At 37.0% G+C, this 22,737-nt stretch overlaps 1 protein-coding gene and 1 long non-coding RNA gene across 3 annotated transcripts in view; one reads left to right on the forward strand and one right to left on the reverse strand.

Moving 5' to 3' along the window:
- Positions 1-1,051: 1,051 nt before the first annotated feature.
- LOC141488480 (uncharacterized) overlaps positions 1,052-22,737 on the reverse strand; it is a 60,903-nt gene continuing 39,217 nt past the window's right edge. Inside the window, exons 2-3 of the long non-coding RNA XR_012468703.1 lie at positions 6,467-6,504; positions 1,052-2,574 (exon numbers count right to left, since the gene is read on the reverse strand). This is a non-coding gene — a long non-coding RNA (uncharacterized LOC141488480). The remainder of the gene's footprint in view (positions 2,575-6,466; positions 6,505-22,737) is intronic.
- The window catches only part of HAO2 (hydroxyacid oxidase 2), a 42,574-nt gene continuing 38,898 nt past the window's right edge, over positions 19,062-22,737 (forward strand). For both annotated transcript variants that reach the window (XM_074188572.1, XM_074188573.1), the window contains exons 1-2: positions 19,062-19,204; positions 19,873-20,004. The gene's annotated coding sequence lies outside the window, so the exon portion shown is untranslated. The remainder of the gene's footprint in view (positions 19,205-19,872; positions 20,005-22,737) is intronic.

Here is a 22,737-nt window from a genome sequence, read left to right on the forward strand (position 1 = left end):
CTGGAGGGCCAAGGCGAACAATTTGGTTTTAAGTCTAGGCTTCCCTCTTCTCTAGAATTGGGATGTCTGAAATGTCTGAATCACTATGACTGTAGGAGAACTCTTCAGTAGCCCTTTTAGCAGGTTCATTGTGTCTAAACATGGGTGGAACAGAGCCCACCCTTTAAACTCACCCCAAATGTGCACGGGCTCTGGAAAGCCCCCTTATACTACTGAGGTGCAATAGGAGGGGGAGGAGCACAAGACCCTCTTCTGGTGTCTCTCATCTATTCAGCACCACAGAAGGTTCCCTTTACCCAAATGTACTTGGTCTATTAGCCAGCACAGCAGGTGCAGTCAGTTCATTTATACCTGAGGAAGCTCATTTCAGCAGCTGGACATATGTGACCCATCTGGAGGCAAATGGTACATTGGCCAGAGGGCAAGGGGAGGGGTTTCTGGTCAGGAGTACATACCTCATCAGTGTTGCGGATCATTAAACTCATTATACCCACATGTTCCAGTACATTCACATGGAGGCCAGATCCTGCTTATCTTGAGGTGCAGAGGACCATGGGAAGCATGAGGCCTTGGAATGTGGGCCCTAGTATCAAACACCAGCCTTCAACCATGACCACCCAAAGACACTGGAATTGCACAGGACTGTTTTTAAGGGTGGAGGGAAGATGGAAAAGTTGAGGGAGCTTTAGAAAAAGGAGGGTTTCTAAACACTGTCATCCTGTGCCTGCTTCTTTTTCTATAAATGAGGAATTTTAATTCTTCTACCTTTTCATTGAGGCTGAGTGTTAGACTCCCTGCAAGAAGGTGGGAAAAGTTTCATATTTACACAAACAAAAACACACACACACACACATTCACACATACATTGACACATACATGCTCCTCACTCAACTAAATTTGGTTTAATCTCTAATGTGATTTTTTGTTATTTTATTATATATAATATATTATTAATATAATATATTATTCTATTTTCAATTAGCTCAAACCCACTAATAATAATAATAATATAACTAAAATGCATATGTGCTAGGTCCTATGAAAGGTCCTTTTCAATTATTATCTCATTTGATCTTCACTAACACTAGGAAAGTTGATGCTATTATTATCATCATTCATATTTTACAGATGAGGAAATCAAGGCAAGCAGAGTCTAAGTGACTTGACTAGGATCACACAACTAGTGAGACTATCAGGCAAGATTTGAACTCAAATCTTCTTAAGTCTCGACTCTACATTTTCTTTTTTTTTAGGGGTTTTTTTTGGCAAGTCAAATGGGGTTAAGTGACTTGCCCAAGGCCACACAGCTAGGTAATTATTAAGTGTCTGAGACCAGATTTGAACCCAGGTACTTGACTCCAAGCCGGTGCTTTATCCACTACACCACCTAGCCGCCCCTCAACTCTACATTTTCTAGTCTTCCTTCACCTTACACTGGAACTCATGTTCGTGGCTCTGCCTGCAAAAACTTGATAATATAATAATAATAATAATAAATATCTGCTATTTATCTAGTACTTACCATGTACCAGATACAAGGATAAACATTATACAATTATTACCTCATTTAATCCTCACAACAACTTAGGAAAATAGTGCTATTATTTTCCCCATTTTTATAGTTGAGGGAACCAAAACAAACAAAAATTAATTGACTTATTCAGCATCATATAGGTCTAGGTCTCTGCTAAGTGAATTCTCACTTATCTTTCTTCCAACTGGAACACCACTTCACTTCCAAGTCATCTCTAACCCATGTAACTGAGGCTTCATCCTTGGCCAACCTCACACTTCTGCTTTCTGATTTTTGTTGTCTTTCCCCATTAAAAAAGTAATTCTTTTGTGAATTGGTCCAGTCACTCTGAAAAGCAATTTGGAACAATGCCTCAAAGTTACAGAATTGTGTATGTCATTTGGTCCAGCAATAACACTATTAATCCAATGATCTTGAAGAGATTAAGATATAGAGGAAAAGACCCTGTATGGGTGTATGTATATTATGGGGGTGTGTGTGTGTGTGTGTGTGTGTGTGTGTGTGTGTGTGTTTGTGTGTACACAGACAGTTCTTTGCTGTTGAAAAAGGAGATGCTATAAATGTCTTATATTTGTTATGTATATCCAAACAGAAGTATATCCTATACATAAACACATTTATAGTAGCTCCTTTTTTATTAACAAAGAACTGGGAAACTAAGAGGTGTCCATCAATTGGGGAACAATAGAACAAATTATAGTCTAATAATGAGAAGGAATATTATTGTGTCATAAGAAATAGCATTACAGTGTCAGTGAAGAACAGGAAGATTTCTATAAACTGGTGCAGAAAAGAATGAGCAGAGCAAACAGAACAAAATGTACAATAACAGTATTGTCAAACCAAATAGCTTTGAAAGACGTGGGAAAGCTGAACAATGCAATGTTCCAACCATGACCTTTCCAGAGGACTGACAATAAAACCTGCTCCCCAGCTTCTGACAGAGAAGTGATGAACTCAAGGCTGCGAATGAGGAGTATGACGAACACAGGAATTTGTTTGCTCAACTTGGCACATTTGTTTGTTTTTCTTTTGTAATGCTGGGGAAGGAGAGAGAGAGAGAGAAATTAATATTTGCTCAGTAAAATAATAAAATTTTAATTTATAAAAAAGCTCTTTGAGGGAAGAGTCTGCATTGCTTGCTTATATGCATTGCCTCAGGACAGTGCCCAAAGCAATCGCAAAAACTTGATTATCTAATAAGAATAAGAATAAAATAATAGCTGCTATTTATCTAGTACTTACCACGTACCAGATACTAGGATAAACATTATAAAATTATTACCTCATTTAATCCTCGCAACAACTCAGGAAAATAGTATTTTCCCTGTTTTTATAGTTGAGGGAACTAAGACAAATAGAAATTAATTGACTTACTTAGGGTCATACAATCAATTAAACATCTGAGGTCACATTTGAACTTGTGTCTTTTCCGGATTCCAGTCCTCCAAACCTGTGTCACTTATCTGTGCCACCTCCTTCCAGGACCATATTCACAGTGAACTCTTAGAAGACTGTGCAGCAGTTCTTTTATATTGAGCATATCCTGACCTCGTGTATATATATATATATATCTTTTCTTATGTGTCTGTCTTATCTCCCCAAAAAAGTATAAATAGTGATTTGAGAATTGAACTTGGAACCGAGAAGAGAGGAGATCAAATCCAATGATTTTTACTTGTTGTAGGGTCATGGGTCAATTACTCATCTTCTCTTGCGGTGAATGACCTCAGAGAGCATCTCAGACAAGTTGCTTGAGCAAATTAAGATGGGCATTCATCTCCACAGACTTTAAGCCAAAGAGATAAGAGACCTCCTTTCAGGCATACAAAGTTGGCCTAACCCAGTTGGCCTAACCTAGTTCAGAAATAGATGAAATTTTCAGATGAAAAAGTTTCCATCTATTTACTTCAAGGATTAATAACACTGCCCTCTATTAAGCTCAGGTTTTGGAAAAAAATTTAAATATTATTTATCTTTTTAATGACTTCAAACATTTGTTCCCAAATACATGCAAAGATAGTTTGCAATATTCATTATTTTGCAAGCTTTTGAGCTTCACATTTTTCCATCACACTCCCCATGCCAGTAAACAATCTGATACAGGTTATACATCTACAATCGTGTTTAATATATTTCCATATTAGTCATGTTATGAAAGAAGAATTAGAACTAAAGAGAAAAGGCATTAGAAAGGAAGTTAAAACATGAAGGAAGTTTGAAAAAGATAAAATAAGGGACAGATAGATGACCAGTGGATAGAACAACCTCCCCTGGAGTCAGGAGGATCTGAGTTCAAATCCAGACATCTTCCTTAACAGGTCTCTCAGAGTTGTTCTTGACCCCTAAATTACTGAGAGGAGTTGCATCCATCATAGTTGTTTATCTCATAATGCTGCTATTAGTATGTAGAATATTCTCCTGGTTCTGTTCACCTCACTCAGCATCAGTTCATTCAAGTCTTTTCATGCTTTCATGCTTTTCATACTTTTCAAGTCATTCATGATTTCTTTTTCTTTCTTTTTTTCTCTCTCTCTTTCTTTCTTTCTTTCTTTCTTTCTTTCTTTCTTTCTTTCTTTCTTTCTTTCTTTCTTTCTTTCTTTCTTTCTTTCTTTCTTTCTTTCTTTCTTTCTTTCTTTCTTTCTTTCTTTCTTTCTTTTTTTGCAAGGCAATGAGATTAACCAACTTGTCCAAGCTCAGATAGCCAAGTAGAGGCTGAGTCTGATGCTGAATTTAAATTTGAACTCAGGTCCTCCTGACTCCAGGGCCAGTGTTCTATTCACTACACCACCTAGCAAAACAAAAAGTCCTCCATAACATTCATCTACCATAGTTTGTTCAGACAATCCCCAATTGATGGACATCCCCTCAATTTCAAATTCTTAGCCACTACAAAAAGAGCAACTTTGAATAATTTTGTACATGTGGCTCTTTTCCCTGTTTTTATGATCTCTTTGGGATATAGAACTAATTTCTATATTGATTATTGCTGGATCAAAAGGTATGCACAGTTTTATTGCCTTTTGGATATAGTTCCAAATTGCTCTGCAGAATGGTTGTATCCAGTTCACAACTCTACCAACAATGCATTAGTATCCCAGTTTTCCCACACCCTCTCCAACATTGAGCATTTTCCTTTTTTGTCATTTTAGCCAATCTTAGGTGTGAGATGATACCTCAGAATTGTTTAGTTTTAATTAATTAATTTAATTAATCATAATGATTTGGAGCATTTTTCATAAGACTATAGATAATTTTAATTTTTTTATCTGAAAGCTGCCTGTTCATATCATTTGACCATTTTTCAATTGGAGAATGAATTGTATTATAAATCTGACTCAGTTCTTTATGTTTTCAAAATGGGTCATTTATCAGAAGCACTAACTGTGAAAATTGTTCCCCTTCTTTCTGCATTCCTTCTAATCTCAGTTGCACTGCTTTTACTTGTGCAAAACCTTTTTAAATTAATGTAGTCAAAATTATCCATTTTGCAATTTATTAAATTATTTATCTCTTCTTTGATCATAAACTTCTCCCCTTCCATAAATCTGACAGGCTGACTATTATTCATTCTCCTAATAGGTTTATGGTATTACTCCTTTAGTCTAAATCATATACCCCTTTTTTACCTTATGTTGGCAGAGGGTGAGAGATATATCTATGCCTAGTTTTTGCCATGCTGTTTTCAAGTTTTTCCAATAGTTTTTGTGAAATAGTGAATTCTTTTTCCAGCAGCTGGAGTTTTTGAATTTATCAAATAGTAGATTACTATGTCATTTACTACTGTTTCTTTTGTACCCAATCTATTCAAGTGATCCACTGCTCTATTTTTTAGCCGGTACCAGATAGCTTTGATGACTGCCACTTTATAATTTTAGATCTCCTATGGATGGGCCACCTTCCTTTGCATTTTTTTCATTAATTCCCTTGATATTCTTGACTTTTTGTTCCTCCAAATAAATTTTTGGTATCATTTTTCTAGCTCTGTAAATTAATTTTAGTAGTCTTATTGATTTGGTAATATTATAGTCATATAATCAATTAAACATCTGAGGTCACATTTGAACTCATGTGTTTTCCAGATTCCAGTCCTCCAAACCTGTGCCACCTAACTGTTCCTACCTCCTTCCAGGACTATATTCACAGTGAACTCTTTTTTTTAGAGTTTTTTTTGCAAGGCAATGGGGTTAAATGGCTTGCCCAAGGCCATACAGCTAGGTCATTATTAAGTGTCTGAGGCCAGATCCCAACTCAGGTACTCCTGACTCCCCGGCCAGCATCCACTGCACCACCTAGCCATCCCCCACAGTGAACTCTTAGAAGACTATCAACTTCAGTGTTATGGGTAGAGAGGCCAGGGCGGGGTGGGGGGTCACAAAAGATCAGTGCTTTTAGACTGATGATGGATAAATTGAAGTCAAAGAACTACAGAAACAGTTACACATGTAATCAGACAATAATGCTGATGCTTAGCTATGCAATGTATACTTTGCTTCTGTCAATATAAATCTTATATGTGAGAACTCAGGTCTTCTGGACTCCAGGTCCAATGTTCTATGCATTATGGCTTCATCTCACTGGAAAAATGTGAAATGTTAAAACTGAAGAGATCATCACCCAAGACCTAGGGAGCTGGACGGCCAAGGTAGAATGACTAGCTAATAATAAAATCAGACGTAGATCCCATGATTCAGAGCTCAGAGCAGATAACCCCAGGGACTTACAATGTTCTAAGTCCTAGGACATTCTGGATTTCTGACCTCTACATTAGTTTTTCTTCCACAATAACAGCCCAACTTTTATTTTTTCTTTCCTGCTAGTGCTGGAAGAACCCCAGAGTGTTGTACATTTAATCAACTCTAAACATGCTTTCCTAGAAAAGCAGAAAAACAGGTAAGGAAGAACTATCACTCCTTCCATCAACATACTCACAGAGAGAGCAACTTCATCCTTTCTTTTCTTCTTACTACCTGTTGAAAGTATTTTGTGAATACAAAAAAAAAACAGAGAAAGCTTAATCACATTTGTTCATGGGAAACATCAATATTTTGGGCCCATGCTCTGGGAAATGTACTTTTCTGCTTGCTTGGACAAGATAATTTCCTTAACTTTGCCCTAGACTCAGAGTTAGTTGTGAAAATAATCAGAGTAAATTTCAAAGTTCAATAGTGATTTTAAAAAAGTTTCCCTCCCCTTACAAACAAAACCTATCACTGACAGTATGAAGGGGTTCATGCTGTTGTAACTTTTGGGCAGGATGGAATTCTCAAGCCAGTTCAAGGGTCTGATTCTCAATTTTGTCAGCTCTGGAATTCTTATATTTCAGCTCCTTTTTTTTAGGTTCAAAGTATTATGTAGCTGAGAGTGTGGTATTTTGTTAAAATTGTAGTGAAATAAATCCCACCCACTTCTGCTTTAAAATCATTCTAAGGCTCCACCAAAACATAAACGTAACCTCAAAGCAGGATCAAATCCTAATTTACCATGATATTAGCAACTCATTTTGCTATTCCATAATGAGGTGAAAGACCACATGAAGGAAATGTTTCAAATCACAAAGATTCTTATGGTTTAAAAATTCCTCTAAAATCACCAAAAAATATTTAATCTTGGTCATCTAATCATGAAATTATATTAACTCAAAGTGATAAAATTAATGGGGAATGTTGTTTTGATTCCCTAAACAGCAGAGAATGATGACTAGAATGCAAAACTTCAAATTAGTGATTCAAATGCTCTCATATTACTAGTTGTCTGGCCATGGGCAAATCACTTAGCCTTTCTGAAGTACAGTTTCCTCATCTGTAAAATGGTACCTTGATCAACAGCATAAAGCTAGTTGTTGTGAGATAATGTGTATAATATAGGTAAGACAAATTATATAAGGCATTTTCCAAACTTTGAAGCATTGTGTAAATGTCAGTTATTCTATTTCCTAATAGCCTCATCCAAAATTTCAAAGTATTTAGTATAATGGGAAAGTGTTGGATTTGGAGGTTAAAAAATATGGCTGCTAATCGTGGTTTTGCTACTTAATATTTGTGTGACCTTTGTCAAGATAATTATCTCTGGGCTACAGTTTCCTTATAGAGTATTGTTCAGCAACTTTCAATTATCCCAACCCTTTGTGACCCCATTTGGGGTTCTCTTGGCAAAGATACTGAAAGGATTTGTCATTTCTTTCCTCTGCTCATTTTACAGATGAGAAAACTGAGGCAAACAGAATTAAGTGACTTGTCCAGGGTCACATAGCTAGTAAGCATCTGAGGCCAGAATATAATTCAGGTCTTCCTGATTCCAGACCAGTACTCTATCTACTGTATTACCTAGCTGCCATAGAGCATTAGACCTTTTCAAATAAAATTAATGGATAAATACAGTATAAGATATGAGAGATGGATAGCCAGCACAAAGATTGAAGGTGGTGTTTATTCTATAAGTTCAATATGAGTCTTTAAATAACTTTTGAATAGTCACCCAACAAGAATTAGAAGTGTTTCATGCATCACTATAAAAATAAATGACTTCCTTGGTCCTCTCCATCTTTAAGAATCAATGATGCTATCACTTCAGATGGCATTAGCTTCAATGATTTCTGTGGTACTTCTTTTTTAATATTTTTTATTTATTTAAGGCAATGTGGTTAAGTGACTTGCCCAAGGTCACACAGTTAGGCAATTATAAGTGTCTGAGGCTGGATTTGAACTCAGGTCCTCTTGACTCCAGGATCAGTTCTGCACTACCTAGCTGCCCTCTGCTATGCTACTTCTTGCCACAAAGGTTTGAGGTGGCACAGTACTTGCAACTTAGAAAGAACCCAATTAGGACCACATCTGTTTATCAATTGATCAACTTTGCTTTCAAAGAATCATTCTTTAAAGGTTTCCTTCAATCAAAGATTGATGTATAGTGTTTCTCTCCAATGTCTTCCCAATTATTTCTGTTGGATGTCTCCATGGTTCAAATGTTTTATGGAAGCCTGGAAAAAAAGGTTTCAAAGAACTCAAGGGAACTGATTAGACCCTTGCTGCTGTATCATGTTACTTGATGTTGGGATATGATTGTGACCTAACCACACTGAGGCAACCTTTCAGAATTTTTTGCTAACTCTAGGGAGTAGTGTATGACCATGCAACAAACACTGAATGCACATTTATTCAGTATGTGCTTTGTGCTGAATACAGCGCTAGGTAGACCCTGGAAGAAATATAAAGATTAAATAAGACTCAACTCCTACCCTCATGGAACTTACACTATAACAGGAAGATCTGACACTCCTCCTAAACTTTCTTTCATAATCACAATCATCCCTGCCCTGATTTGCCTGTCTTCTGAATCTTGAAGCAATTCAATTATACACTATCCAGCACTTCTGGGTTACTTGTTCTCTTGTCCTATCACTGATCATAACTTGCCTAATTCTAACTTTGGAATATTACTACCTTCTTCCTTCTTTGCTCTTACTCATGCTGCAAAAAAAGGAACTGAAAAGAAATAAAAAAACTCGGCTTGGCTGAATACAGTTTATGCTCCAACTTCAACTGAATCTTTACTATACCAAGATAATCCCTAATGGGTACTCTACTTCTACTCGCCACAACAATGGTTCCAAATCCTTTTGTTCTTCCATTTCCTCTCCCTACCTCCTTAAACTTTAAAGAAAAAAATTAAAGTCATTCCTTAAAACTTCCCCCTTCTCTTTAACACACATCTCTCTGACATTAATCCTCACTATTATTTCCTTCAATCTAGTCTCTGATGAAGAGATGACGCTTTTTCCCCCCTGAGGCCAATCCTTCTACATGAACCCTTGATTCATCTACTACTGTCTTCTTCAGAAGATTACTCTCATCATCATCCCCATTCTCTCAAACCTTCAATCCCTCTCATCTATAGGCTCCTTACCTGCAGAAAAGAAATCAGTAGAGACAACTATGCCTGCCTATCCTATCCTTTAGGGGAAAAATAATCCCATTAAATTTCAGCATGTCTCCCAGTTTTTGTCCTGTGTTTCCACTTTCTCAGTTTTTGTTTCACTTTTGTTCATTTGCTTCAATCATTTCTGATTCTTTGTTACCATATTTGGGGGGTATTCTTGACAAAGACACTGGAGTGGTTTCCCATTCCCTTCTCCACATTACTTTACAGATGAGAAAACTGAGGCAAACAGGGTAAAGTGACTTGCCCAGAGTCACACAGCTAGGAAGTATCTTGAGGCCAGATTTGAATTCGGGAAGAGAGGTCTTCCAGACTCCAGCCTAGCACTCTGTCCATTGAGCTGCCCTTTCTAAGCTAAACTTCTTGAGGGAGGAACCACATTCACACTAGGTGCCAGCATTTCCTTTAATCTTGCTCTCTTCTAAAACAATGACATCTGGCTTCCAGTTCCATCTTTCAACTGACACTGCTTTCTCCAAAGGTACCTATGATATATTAATTGCCTAATCTAATGGTTGGTTCTTGATTCTCATCCTTCTTGACCTTCCTACAACATTAGATATTTTGATTGCCTTCTCCTCCTAAATGTTTTCTCCTCTATGGGTGATTTTTCTGCCTGATCCCTCTCATTTCTCCTACCTATTTTCCTACTCAAGTCTTTTTTGTTGAATCTTCACCCTTGTTACATCCACTAACTAAGGTTGTCCCCCAAATATCTACCCTAGGAACCCTTCTCTTTTCTCTCTCTCTGGTCTCTCTCATTTGGAAATTCTTATTAGCTACAATGGACACTTATCATCTCTGGGCAGATGATTCCCAGACCTATCTATTCAGCTAAGTAGTCTTTCTCCTGAGCACCAGTTCTACCTACCTTATGGGCATTTCAAATGGGGTATCTCTTAGGCATTTCTGTCTCAACATACCCAAAATGCAAATCATTATCTTTCCCTCCCCCTCCATCTCCACCAAGCCCTTGCCTTTTCTGAACTTCTCTGTTCCTATCAAGGGCACCCCTATTCTTCTTTTCTCAGGTTTACACATATGAGTGATTTTCAATTCCTTGTTCTCTCACTCGTTCCACATATTCAATAAGTTGTCAAATCTTCTATTTCTTTCTCTATAACATCTCTTACAGAAGCTTCTTTTCTATTCCAATAGAACTACTTTAGTTCATCACCTCTCATGTGGACATTTAATTAATCAGTTAATTAATTTAACTTCACCAGGGTCCTTTACATTGGTCTCTTGGTCACAAGTTTCTCCTATTTCAATACCTCCTTCTTTCAACTAACAAAGCAATTCTAATTCTCTTAAAGTGCAGATCTTACAACGTCACACCCCACTCCCCATCCATTAAACTCCAAGTGTTCCCAAATATGTCCAGGATCCAATTAATATCTGTTAACATGAAAAACTCTTCATAACCTGACATATTCTAACTTTCCGGTCTTCTTGCATTCTACCCCATCTCCACAAATGAAGGAATTTAGCCCTCCTGGCCAAGTTAACATTCTTCTCACATCACATTCTATTTTCCATCTCTGTACTTTTGCCCTAACTGTCCACCATCTTTCCTTGTTACTTTTTAACCTTATGGAATCCCCGTCGTTTTACTAAAGGATACTTTCCTGATCATCCCAGTGTCTAGGTTGGCTTCTTGAATCATCTTCCACCATTTAGTGTTTCTTGTGTGTGTTCTGATGGTAACTCTCCATTTTCCATCAGCTGCTTTACTTGGTAGTTACTTTCACCCTACAAAAGGCTGATCACTTGAAATCTCATTCTTACACTGATTGATTTGGTTTTTGAAACTCAACACTTTTCTCTGCATTCTCAGTTACCTCTTCCCTCTGATTAGAAGACTAGAGGATGGAACACCAAACTTCTCCCATCTGGCTTTTTAATCTGAGACAGGATTCAAACTCATATCTTCCTGATTCCCATTCCAACATTCTCTCCACAAGACCACCTAGATAATTTGCCTCTATAGCACAAGTGATCTAGACTTCAATAGAATCATGAGATTTTGGAGGCAGAGGGAACCTTATGGATACTCTTGTCTAACTCACTCATGTTAAAGGTGAAAAAACTCAGGACCAAAAAAGTTGGGACTTGCCAAGCTAGTTGGTACCAGAGCCAAGATTGGCATCAAGATTTCTTGGCCCTTCTCCAACACCCAGTCCAAGATTCTCCACTATATTACTGAGCCTCATCTTTCCTATTAAAACCCTGTGACAGACACCACAACCAAGTCAAATCATTATTAACTTATGTGGGCAAGCATCAACCCAGACTAGCACCATTTCCTATGAAAATGTAATTGATGTAAAGTGATTTCCACAGCCTAGAAACAGCCTCAGCCAGCAAACACTTGATCTTCTTGCCAAGTAAAAAGACAAGGTAGCCAAGGGAAACATAGGTTTAAAACATAAAATTGTTTGCAAAACCAAATGGAGGAGGATATCCCAAGATTATGAGCCATGTGGGCCCATAAAAGAGTGAGAAACAGAGAAGGAAAAATGAGTTTGTTGAAAATCTGGCATGAGATTAAGCAACAAAATCCCAAGAGAATTTAAAGAAGAAAATAGAAACAGGAAAATAGACTTCCAAAATTGGAAAATATTTACATGTTTTATATGACAAACTATTAGGCAGTCGCACGCTAGTGTTTAGGGCATGGGACTTGAAGTCACGAAGGCCAGAGTTCGAATTATAACTCAAATACTCCCTAGTTTCAAGACCCCAAGTCATTTAGCCATGTTGCTTCAGTTTTCTCATCTGTAAAATGATGATAATAATAGTACCTACCTCGTAAAGTTGATATAAGAATCAAATGAGTTAAAATATGTAAAATGCTTTGCAAATCTTAAAACACTATAAATAAATGCTATTTTCCTCATCAATAACCTTAGAATCACTATGTTTGACTTTAACAGTCCCCAATGTGATCCATGTGAAGTAAAAAAAAGAATTAAAGAAAATCCAGAAAGGACTAGCAGTGCCTTACATTAGGTATACTTAGAAGAGGTCCATCCTTGAAATGACATAGCATCAAGAGCTATAAAAAAATGAGGCTACCAAATCACTGGAAAAAAATACTATATGACAATTACCTAAACAGGATGACTAAAAGGAATATCAATAACGCTGGGCCCTTCTGAGCCATTTTTCCTTAGTCATAAAATTTTTATGGAAAAAAATTGCACACATATTAAATGTATTCTTGATGAAAATATAAGAAGGTAACTGGAAGATGTTCACAAAGGTTATCCTAGAGAAACCACATTAACTGAAAAGCGTGAAGGATCCCACCCCCCTCACCATCAGAATAATGTTTAACATTTCTCTTATTTTTGAAGGTTTTCCATGCACTTTATACAAATTATTTCATTCAATACTCACAAAAACGTTTAGAAATAGCTGTTATTATTATCCCTGTTTTATAGATGGAAAAAATAGAGGCAGAGAAAGGCTGAGTGAGTCACTAAGAGTCACACAGCCAGTAAGTATCTGAGTTGGGATTTGAAGCAAGTTTTCCTGACACCAGGTCTAGCTTTCAATGCACAGCACCACCTGAAAGCTTATCCTATGATTATTGTTTCGACAGTAGATTAGCATTTGATCTGGCAGAGCAAAAGGTAGGCTGAAATGAGGTTCTTCAAGCAGGTGTAAGAGACACACATATTAGGCTTATAGAAAATTTTTTGAGAGATATAATAGAATTTTGTTGGAGGATTCTCCACTTATTAATATCAAGGGAGGAATGAAACAATAAGTTATATGTCTGCCAAAAGTATTTACCATTGTCACAGAGTAGATCTTGAAGAGGGTTCAAATAGAAGAGATTTTTCCCTAAAGATGAGGTCCTTCAGATGTTCCAATTTGCAGATGATGTGCTCATTACAGCAAGTCCTATATGTTATGGACCCCTTACCTCTCCCAAGCCAGAAATGATTGGTCTCAAGGAAGGATCTCTTTATTATCTACTTCAACACTCTTAGAAAGGATGACCACTGAAAAAAGAGTTAACCTTAGCCTAGTCATTTTAACAGTAGTCACATATAGGGAGTTTGTTTGGACAGTACAGAGCAGAGGTGAATTGTAAAGGGCCTGAGGTTTAAGTATTAGCCTTCTGCCAAATTTTAATAGTTATAACTTCAAAAGAATTTGATATCTCATACTGAAAACATTAACAAACCTGATGAAAAAGGGGAGCATCCCTCCCCAGTGTTCACAGGTCTTTTTAATCAGTTGCACCCTTAAATCCATTGGGACTGTGATATTTTTGACTTTGGTTGTGGTATACCTATTAAACAGAACTACACAAAATAATTATACAATTTTGCTTTGGTGAGACATTATGGTGATGACCATATCCATAGATCCAACAGTGACACCTTACACCCCCCCCCCCCAACAGCCAGGTCCATGTCCACCTGCTACAGCTTTTCCCTTTTAGGTTACTTGGCCTCTAATTTAAATGTATTTTGTTTATATCTATGTTCATTTTATCTCTCCCATTAGAATGTAAGCTTCTTGAGGACAAGAGATGTATTTTTTATTTTTATTTTCTGTTTTGGTAGAATAAGAATGTAATAAAAGTGTGTTGAATCCTGAATTGAGACAACCATAGAAAAAGGAAGAAGGACTAGAAATTCTGATTCCTAATGCCATAATCTATCACCTGTCTTTCCCTATCCTTCTCTGATTCCACATCTTTATCTCTACATCCCAAATGTTCATGATTGGCATCTTACTGGAACTTCCCCCTCTTGGTTTTAAAAAGCCAAATGTAGAATAATAAACAGTAAATAATACAACAAATAGAGCACTGAACCTAGAGTCAGAAAGATCTGAGTTTAAAGACAGCCTCATACAATTATGAGCAGGGTGATCCTGGGCAAATCACTTAACAGCTGTCTGCCTCAGTTTCTTCATTTGTAAAATGAAAATAATGATAGGTACCTACCTCCCAAAGATGTTGTGATAATCAAATGAAATAACATTTATAAAGCATTTAGCATAGTCTGGAGAATAGTAGATATTATAGAAATACTAGGACCTATTCAGACCTACTATGTGCTAAGGACTGGAAACTCCCCTTTCCATTTTAATATTGGAAGATAAGGCTCTGATTTCAAGATGAAAAAATGATTCCTACACTCAATGAGTTTACCAACTAATGAGGGACACCAGGCATATAGATAAGAATGATACAAGGGAATATGATGGGACTCCAGAGAACAGGTGGCTCTTGACCTTGGCTTTGAAGGGAAAGAATTTCAATAGGAAGAGATAGAAGGAGTGCATTCCAGTCACAATTGACCTGCTAGAACATGGAAAGGTCTGGATTAAATCAAAGAACAGCCAGTCATTTGTTAGGGTTGAAACGTACCTCTTAGAGTAAAGAGGAGTAATATGAAAGAATCAATTCCAAAAATCAGCCAATGTGATAAGTACTGAAGATACCAAAACAAAAGTTAAAGTCTCATTTTTGAGTTGAGACAATGAAGAGCAATGTTAAAATGGAATTGTGATTTGCAAGAGATAACACATCTCAGTCCAGGCAATTGAAGTCACAGGACTTGAATCTGAATCCTGGATCACTTATTCCCTGAGTGCCCTTGAACAAGTCATGTCACTTCTTTAAGCCTCAGCTTCCCCATCTGTAAAATGAGGGAACTCCACTAAATGAACTCAGCTCTAAATTTGTGAGGCAAGGTCCAAAAGAACCTTTGTTTTCAAAAGTTCAAAAGGAGAGAAGAACAAAGGAGAGGGGCAGGGTTAGCCCTTTGACCACATATACCTGTAAGTGAATGGAAGACTCCTTTACTATAGCAAGAAAAGGGGGACATTATCAGGAAGAGTTGGGTTCACATCTTACCTTAGTCACTTACTGGTTGAGCCTTGACAAGTCTTTCTAGATTTAAACTCCTCCATATAAAAAGGAGGAGCTTGTCTTGATGACCTCTAAGGTCTCTTCCAGCTCTACATCTACAGTTGTGACCCTTATTCATTTTGGCAATAGCTAACAGCTGGCATTAATGCAGCACTTTAAGTTTGCAAATGTTTTCAAATATTATTTTACTTTATCCTCACAGCCACCCTAGAAAGTAGGTGCTATTATTATCCACATTTTGCAGATGAGTAAACTGAGACAAAAAGGTTACATGACCTACTCAATGTGGGAAGTAAATGCTGTTATGCACATTTTGCAGATGAGTAAACTAAGACAAAAAAGGTTACATGAGCTGCCCAAGTTGCAAAGGAGATGCTATTATCCACATTTTGTTGATGAGTAAACTGAGGCAAAAAAAGGTTTCATGACCTATTCAGGGTCCCAAGTGTTTAAGGTCAGATTTGAACTCAGGTCTACCTGACTCCAGATTGAAACACTGGGTGGCTTTTATAACCATAAGGGAAGCAATGGAAAGGACAATGGAAGTAGTGAGGTTTTCCTTAGTTGCTAACCTGGCTCTTGAACAGTGAATAAAAACATGAGGCTTAGTGAGGAAAACTGGTTTTAAATTCTGCCTCAGTTATTGGATCTCTGTTTCAACATGGATAAGTCACTTAAACTCTCACAGACTCAGTTTCCTCATCTGTGATATGACTTATTAGGTCCCTGTCAGCCCTAGATTTATGATCTTTTGATTCCTTCATGGAACATCTAAAGTGGAAGGAAGGGGGGAAGCATGAGGATGCTTGCCACATCAGAAAAGGAGATGGAGTAAAGAGAAGACTAGAAAGAATTCATGTTTTTCCCATACTTTGATTTTCTGGAATGCTTGCTTGGGACTGAGCAAAAAAAAAAAAAAAAGTTAAGAAAATAATATAAGTATGCTCCTTGGAGCCTGCCCTGAGAATGCCTAGGACCGAGTTTCCGAGGCAATATTGCCATCTAGTGTTAGAGCCAACCCAGGTCAAACTTGAAATAAATTTTGAGGTCAATGGTTTCCTTAAGCAAGATCTATAACCGTGGGTAAGATACTTGCACTTATCTGTTTAAAACTTATCTGTTTAAAAAATGAGAATAATAATACTAATAATAATTCTTTTATAACCAGGTAATTACAAGAAAAGTGGTTTGGAACTATTGCCAAGGAAATGTGACCTACTAATGAAAAAAAAAACTTGACTATTTCCTTGAGACAGGTGGATTTCAGTGATGATAATGATGATTTAAGATTTGTTTAAAAATCTTTATACATATAAATATTTACATGTTTTTTTATCATTTTATGTGCACAATAGGCCTCTGAAATAAGTCTTAAATTTAGAATTGACAGTGAATCTTTTTTAATGAGTCCATTTACCTTATTTTGCAGTGGATGAAATGAGTACCAGCAACAAAGGGGGTCAGTTCCTTTGAATGGCTGTAGAATCTCATGGAATCAAAGAATCACACATCATTACTACTAAAACTCATGCAGGCTAACTCTCTCATTTACAGACGAGCAACTGATATCCAGAAGGATGATAGGAAATCATCATAGCCATGTAGTCAAGATGGCAACAGAGCCAAGACTAGAACTCAAGTCTTCTGACTCCTAGTCTACTGAATTGGTGTTTTCCACCATACTACGTTGTTTCTTATTTGTTTCATGACCATGTAATATCTAATGTTGTTTATTTATCTGTTATAAAAAAGAATGGAAGGTGAAGAGAAGAGAAAGGAAAGGAGAAAATTGGTGGTAAAATCCAGAAATACAGAAGCACAGCCAAGTAGAAGGAAGTAAAAACCAAAAGACACATCTAATCTGTCCTTCTCATTCCAACTGTTCAAATATTTAAGGCTAGTTATCATATCCTTCTGGCTGCTTGTCCTTCACTTCTCCAAGATAAATATCCTTGGTTATATGAGTTCTATGAGTTAATTCTCACCTTTTTCATCCTAATTACCTTACCCTGTACATTCCCAAGTTTACTAATGTCTTTCCTAAAACTGAACACAAAACTTCAGATCTGTTTTGACCAGAGCAAAGTACAGTGGAACTAGAACCAGTGGTGTTTGACAAATGTTTAACCACCAGAACAAAAAGTGTACACACAGATACTTTTAAGTAATCTGCATCGTTAACATTTTCGTCATCAAATAAATCTAGATCATCAATTAAATAAATCAAGCCCCAGATTTTTAACATTTATCCATTGAAACTGAACTGAAAATTTAACAACTAGCATTTCTCAAGTTAATTCAAGGTGGCTCCAGTAAACCCCTATGAATGAGACCCCTGGTCTCTTTTAATCAAGTCCAAGATTGCACTAAGCTTTTTTGGTCTGTTGGGTTATCCTGCTAATTTCTCTTGAGTTTGTGATGCATTACAACCCCCATATATTTTTCAAACTTCTAACTATGCCTTCTCTAGTCTGTTCTTGTTACATCGGTTTTGGTTTGTTTTGTTTTTTAGGTCATTGCAAGGCAATGGGGTTAAGTGGCTTGCCCAAGACCACACAGCTAGGTAATTATTAAGTGTCTGAGGCTGGATTTGAACTCAGGTCCTCCTGACTCCAGGGTTAGTGCTCTATCCATTGCACCACCTAGCCGCCCCTGTGACATTGAATTTTGAAAGTATAAGACTTTAGATTTAACTCTACTACACTTCATCTCTATAGCATCAGTTCAATCTGTCAAGGTTTTGAAAATCCTATTATCTAATGGCTTAGCTAATCTTCCCAGATTTTTGTCTTTATTCAAGTCCTTATTTCTTGGATAATACTGAAAACAGAAAGTTGGTGAAATGGATAGAGTATAGATCTACAATCCTGAAAATTTGAATTCAAATACTGCCTACTGCCTAACTGTGTGATAACGGACAAGATATTAACCTGTTTGCCTTAGTTTTCTCATCTGTAAAGTAAGGATAATAACACCTACCTCCCAAAGTTGTAGTGAGGATAATATAATATTTATAAAATGCTTTGTAAATCTTAAAAATGCTGCATAAACACTAGCTCTTGTTATTAATAAATAAAATATAAAGCAACAACACAGACCCAAGCATAGATCAAAGGCGCACTCCACTGGCGAACTTTCAAATGAACTATTCAACCAGTTCTGAAGTGTTTGATTGTACTGGCATCCAGCCTTCATTTCTCCACTGTTTTCATAAGAATAGTTCAATTATTTTTTGGAGACAATCAGAGTTAAGTGACTTGTCGGGGGTCATACAGTATGACTTATTTTTAGCAAATTTGTTGCTAAAACCTTGGTCAGTTATATCTAGAGCATTATCCTGTTCCCCCACTTTGGTCATTCTTTTAAAAAAGGAAATATATTTAGTCAGCCATGGCCTGCCCCATGATAGAAGCTGGCCCAACCTTCTGTGGTCACCATGTACTACTCTACATTAGAGAAGCCATCTCTTTGTAATATGTTCTAGAACTTTCCCTGGTCTAGAACCAAAATCAAACTCACTGACTAGTCTGTAAACTCTATTCTCTTTGCTTTTTAACAGTTGGAATATGAATCCTTCACCAATGTCAGGATCTCTCCACACAGTAAGACAAAGTTTATCTGAAAATTAAACTTTAGTCTGGCTTCATAATTTATTAACTCCTGGAACAAACAGTACACACTTTTAAAAACGCAAGCAGTGAACTTCAGTTAACTTGTTTTCTGTGAAATTCTTAACTTCCCACATAATCCTGCAGCGAGTGGTGGTATTGCTGGAGGGGTCCAAGCTGTGTGGAAACATCCCTCTCCTCTTGCTCTACAGAAACAGGACTCAGGTTTGCTGGTTGTCTATCTGCTCAGTGATTTGGATCCCCAAGGGATAGCAGACAGGGCAGGCAAAGTCTGGAAAGTCCCCTTCCTTGGGTCCCCTCTCCAGGTTCTAGAAGAGCCTCTCCTGGTGCTATAGAGAACCAGTTGTAGACAGTCAAATTAGGGGCAGGGGAAGAAAGGGCACCCCAAGGAAGGGTAATTTTCAATTTTCCTTAGGGTGAAAGCTTATATGGGATAAGTAGTGGGAAAGATCTCCTCCTCCGCTCCTGGGACACATGTAGAGGAAGTCTGGGATTGTAGAAAGGTTACTGGTAAGAAAGATTTAAATATACATATATATATATATATACACACACACATATATATATATTATATATAGTCTTAGCTAGATAGATAAATAGATGATAGAAGAATGTAGATACATAGAACATAGAAAGAGGATAAATACATGATAGATGATGATAGATACATAGAATATAGATAGATAGATGATAGACAGACAGATAGATGGATATAATTATCATTATATATACATATATATGGGACTACAAATCAGCAATTTTTTTCATTTTAGAAGTTATTGCTATATTTTTCTATTTTGCATTTTATTGATATTTTCTGTTTCTTATATCACCATAGCATTTCATATATGCCTCGTTCCTTCCCTTCCCAGAGCGCCATCCCAAAGGACAAACAGTATTTTCTGAAGAGGAAAAAAAAGTCAGAACAATTAATTGATACATTGGAGAAAAAAATTCCAAAATTTGTACAGTGGACTTCCACCTTTACCAAGGACAAGTTGGAGGTACCCTCTCATATATCTTCACATTAATGTTAAATAGCTGAGACTTAACTGTGAAATTTGTCAGCTCTATTTTTTTTTGACTAGGAATGAAAAAGAGAAAATAGAGGATAGAGTCTTAAGAAGGGGCACGTGTACATACAAAAATAGCATATTCACTTTCCTTCTTTGGTTGTATCCCTTTCTTGGGACACAGTAACTTATACCTCCTGGATAGGTATGGGATAGTTTTATTCTTTTTGTCAATATGCCAACGTCTCTCTAGCCATACAAATAAACACACACACATACACACACACACACACACACACTCACACATATTCAGCTGAATTTTTCTCCAAGGCTAGAAATTCCAGTTATGACTTTGCTTAAAGACAAAGTATCCAACTTCTCTCAGCATCTCCAGAACAACAGTAGTCACTGAATATTTAAAAAAAAACCTGAAAACTCATTCTTTCAATGGGGTAGGATGAAGAATCCTTATAAAATCTTATTTAGTACATGGCTTCCACATGGTCAAAAAAGACTGACCATTTGGTAAACTCCCTTTACAGATCCAATCTGTTCATTAGTCTCAGTCCCACTTGTTGTACCCAGCTAGGTCCTGAAAAATGTCCTTAAATCCTTTTCTATAATGCCTTATTGTCTCCAGCCTATGAGAGAGAAATTGAAGAAACAACAAATTATATTCTGATGCACAAGAGCATGTTGCATTACTCCCTTAGTGAATTTTTGCCTCCCTGAGTCAGCCGAGAGCATCTGAATGAGCCAAGCTCATTCTCTAAATTCTCTAAAACTAGAATATCCTTAGCCATTACTTTATTTGCTGGTGATCCTGCTTTTGAAGGACAGGAATCATGGTATACTGGAAAGATCTCTGTATATGAAGTTAGGATGAAATGGGTTCAAATCTCACTAACATTGTCCACGAAGACAAGAATTGGATCTTAAGGTGGATAACAGGTACAAGTCTGAGCTCTGTCTCTTACTGCTTTAAATTTTCTGGGTCCCAGAAGCTTCCTCTTCTATAAAACAAGGGGAAATCATTCAGTTGACTAGCGATTATAAGTGCTGATTACTATGTCTCAAAACTGGATCATCATAATTGGAGTTGAAGGAACTGAGAGGTTATTTAGTCTAGCCACAGTGTGCAGAGTAGGGGAGATTTGGGTTTGAAATCAGGAAGATTTAAATTGAAATCCAACCTCAGACACATTCTAGTTGTGTGACCTTCGACAAGTCATTTGACCTCTGCCTCAACTTCCTCAGTTATAAAATAGAGATAATAAAATTGCCTACCTTGCATAGTTGTTGTGAGGATCAAATGAAATAATATTTATAAAAAGTAATTAGCATAGAACCTAGTACACAGTCTAAATCATATAAAGGCTTATGCCCTCCACCCAATACTCCTATTTACTGGAGGCCCAGAGAAGTTAAATTTTTTGCCATTTGTCACAGAGGTAGTATAACATTCTCTAAAGTTTCTCTCAGATCTATGACCTACATGTAGAGTGTTCTTTATTTCTGTTTGTCTTCAGTTTTTTTCTCTTCTGACCTCACAGAGTTTTGTTTCTCTATAACCTTGAGAAATTTTGCAAAAGCCACATATTTCTGTCACTGACAAGGACCTCAGTTCATAATTCTGTCAATACCCATGTTTTGTATCAGGAAGTAGCTGATAAGAGTTTGATGCATTAACCCTTTAGGAACATGTGTTGTGTAACAAGTATCTGAGCTTTTTATCTAATGAAAATAGTGTGGGAAGTTCCCCAACAGAATATCACAGGAAGAATGTATTAAAAGATTGTTCTGTGCCTGCCACTGTATTCTGGTTAGGAACACAAGGACAAAAACCATACTGTCCTTTGTTCACAAGTTACATTGAACTGCACACAGAAAGAAAAATGTTTGCAAGTAAGGAAATGGAAAATCTATACAAAAAATTAAAAAGAAACTTCAAAGAGGGATGCATTAACAGGAGGAGAAATACAAGGGAAGCAGAATTTGAGGCTGAATATTGGAGGGAACTGGGTTCCTGAGAGGTGGAAATGAGGAGAGAGACATAGGGGATAGTCCTATTGTTCTTAGTGGGGAAATCAAGGAGGCCATTTTGACTGGAATGTAGACTACAGGACGCGGATTTCTAAAATCATCTTGGAAAGATAAACTGGAGCCTGACTGTGAAAAACTCTACAAACCCAGCAGAGGAGTCTGTATCTTATCCCACAGGTAATAAGGAATTGTTAAAGCTTTCTGAGAAGGAGAATGACATGGTCGGGAATCTCTGCTTTAGGAATAGCAATCAATGATATGGAAGATGGATTGGAGATAGTTTTGAGACAGGGAATTTACTAAGGGGCTAATGCAATAATCAAGGCAAGAAGTGAAAAGGACTTCAATGAGGGTGGTGGTTGTGTAAATGGAGAAATGGAAACAGGAGGGTGGGAGGTGTCTATTTGTGTATGTGAAGTAAAGGGAAATGAAAAGTCCAAGATGACTCTAAAGTCATAAGCCCGGTTGACTGAGGCTGGAGACACCCTGGGAAAAAATAGGGAAGGTAGGAAGGACTTAATAATTTCATTTTCTGGGACTGTTTCCTCATCTATAAAATCAAGAGGTTAGACCAGACAGCCCCTAAAATCAAATTTAGATATCAGTCCTCTGAAATGGTCATAATCAGCCATCAACACACAAAATCATAATTGACTGATTAGAACGAAGATGTTAGAACAG

Source organism: Macrotis lagotis, chromosome 5, assembly GCF_037893015.1.
Source record: "Macrotis lagotis isolate mMagLag1 chromosome 5, bilby.v1.9.chrom.fasta, whole genome shotgun sequence".
Lineage (NCBI taxonomy): Eukaryota > Metazoa > Chordata > Mammalia > Peramelemorphia > Peramelidae > Macrotis > Macrotis lagotis.